The sequence below is a fragment of the Rhinopithecus roxellana genome, chromosome 4 (assembly GCF_007565055.1).
Source record: "Rhinopithecus roxellana isolate Shanxi Qingling chromosome 4, ASM756505v1, whole genome shotgun sequence".
Taxonomy (NCBI): Eukaryota; Metazoa; Chordata; class Mammalia; order Primates; family Cercopithecidae; genus Rhinopithecus; species Rhinopithecus roxellana.
In genome coordinates this window covers 112468874-112471123 of record NC_044552.1, presented here as the reverse complement: position 1 = coordinate 112471123, position 2250 = coordinate 112468874, and positions in this window count along the sequence as shown.

The following is a 2250-nucleotide window of genomic DNA, read 5'->3' as shown; positions in this document are numbered from 1 at the left end:
AATGTTGGCCTGCCTTGCTAGGTTGGGGAAGTTCTCTTGGATAATATCCTGCAGAGTGTTTTCCAACTTGGTTCCATTCTCCCAGTCACTTTCAGGTACAGTAATCAGATGTAGTTTTGGTCTTTTCACATAGTCCCATATTACTTGGAGACTTTGTTTGTTTCTTTTTACTCTTTTTTCTCTAAACTTCTCTTCTCACTTCATTTCATTTATTTGATCTTCAATCACTGATACCCTTTCTTCCAGTGTATCAAATCGGCTATTGAAGCTTGTGTATTTGTCACGTAGTTCTTGTGCCATGATTTTCTGTTGTATCAGGTCATTTAAGGACTTCTCTGCATTGGTTATTCTAGTTAGCCATTCATCTAATCTTTTTTCAAGGTTCTGAGCTTCTTTGCGATGGGTTCAAACTTTCTCCTTTAGCTTGGAGAAGTTTGCTCATCTGTAGCCTTCTCTCCACTCGTCAAAGTCATTCTCCATCCAGCTTTGTTCCGTTGCAGGTGAGGAGCTGCGTTCCTTTGGAGGGGGAGAGACGCTCTGAGTTTTAGAATTTTCAGCTTTTCTGCTCTGTTTTTTCCCCATCTTTGTGGTTTCATCTACCTTTGATCTTTGATAATGGTGATGTACAGATAGGGTTTTGGTGTGGATGTCCTTTCTGTTTGTTAGTTTTCCTTCTAACAGTCAGGACCCTCAGCTGCAAGTCTGTTGGAGTTTTTGATGGAGGTCCACTCCCGACCCTGTTTGCCTGGTTATCTGCAGCAGAGGCTGCAGAAGAGTGAATACTGCTGAACAGCAAATGTTGCTGCCTGATCATTCCTCTGGAACCTTCATCTCGGAGGGGTGCCCGGCCGTGTGAAGTGTCAGTCTGCCCCTACTGAGGGGTGCCTCCCCATTAGGTTACTCAGGGTTTAGGGACCCACTTGAGGAGGCAGTCTGTCCGTTCTCAGTTCTCAAACTCCGTTCTGAGACAGCCACTACTCTCTTCAAAGCTGTCAGACAGGGACATTTAAATCTGCAGAGGTTTCTGTTGCCTTTTGTTTGGCTATGCCCTGTCCCCAGAGGTGGAGTCTACAGAGGCAGACAGGCCTCCTTGAGCTGTGGTGGGCTCCACCCACTTCGAGCTTCCCAGTCACTTTGTTTACTTACTCAAGCCTCAGCATTGGTGGGTGCCCCTCCTGCAGCGTCACTGCCACCTTGCAGTTAGATCTCAGACTGCTGTGGTAGCAATGAGGGAGGCTCCGTGGGTGTGGGACCCTCTGAGCCAGGCACAGGATATAATCTCCTGGTGTGCCATTTGCTAAGACCCTTGGAGAAGTGCAGTATTAGGGTGGGAGTGACCTGATTTTCCAGGTACTGTGTGTCATGGTTTCGCTTGGTTAGGAAAGGGAATTCCCTTACCCCTTGTGCTTCCTGGGTGAGACTATGCCTCACCCTGCTTCAATTCTCTCTTGGTAGGCTGCACCCACTGTCCTGCACCCACTGTCTGACATGCCCCAGTAAGATGAACCTCGTACCTCAGTTGAAAATGCAGAAATTACCCGTCTTCTGTGTCACTCACACTGCCAGCTGCAGCCTGGAGCTGTTCCTATTTGGCCATCTTGGAATCTCCCTCTCCACTGTGTGAATTTCAATGAGCTCTTTCAGGGTAAATTAGTTCAGAATGGAAGGATGTAGGTATAACCGAGTAACAAAAACCTCCCAAAGTTTTAGAGCTTATTACGCTGAAGATTCATTACTCACTCACATTGCAAACCTGTGGAGTCATTTGCAGGGATTTATTTCAAGTAAGTGGGACTTGTGAGATCATGAGAAAAAATGAATGAAGTGCTGGGTATCCGCATCTATTTACACATCTTTAGAAGAATTCAGTCAATAATAGCTGTTGAGTGTCTTATTAGTCATAAGAAAAGCAAACAGGAAATTGTTGTCATTATATAAGAAAGATAATTTCTTCTTGGGGTTTTGTGTCCACAAAACCAGCCATATAGTACAATGGGCAATGTCCTCACTTGGTGACAGATTGGTTAAGATGGCCATAATGTTCCTTTCAACTTGACTTTACACAGGTTTCTTCCTGACTCCAGGCCCGATCTTACTCTTCTTAGGGAATTTACTTTAGAAAATCTATAATTGTAAATTCTTTCTTTGCCCCATTGAGATGTAAATCTACACGTTAGTGAGGCTGGAGGAAGTGAGGGGTTGTCTTTCTGGAAGAGCTGGGAGTCATCCCTTTGAAATGAAATCATCAAG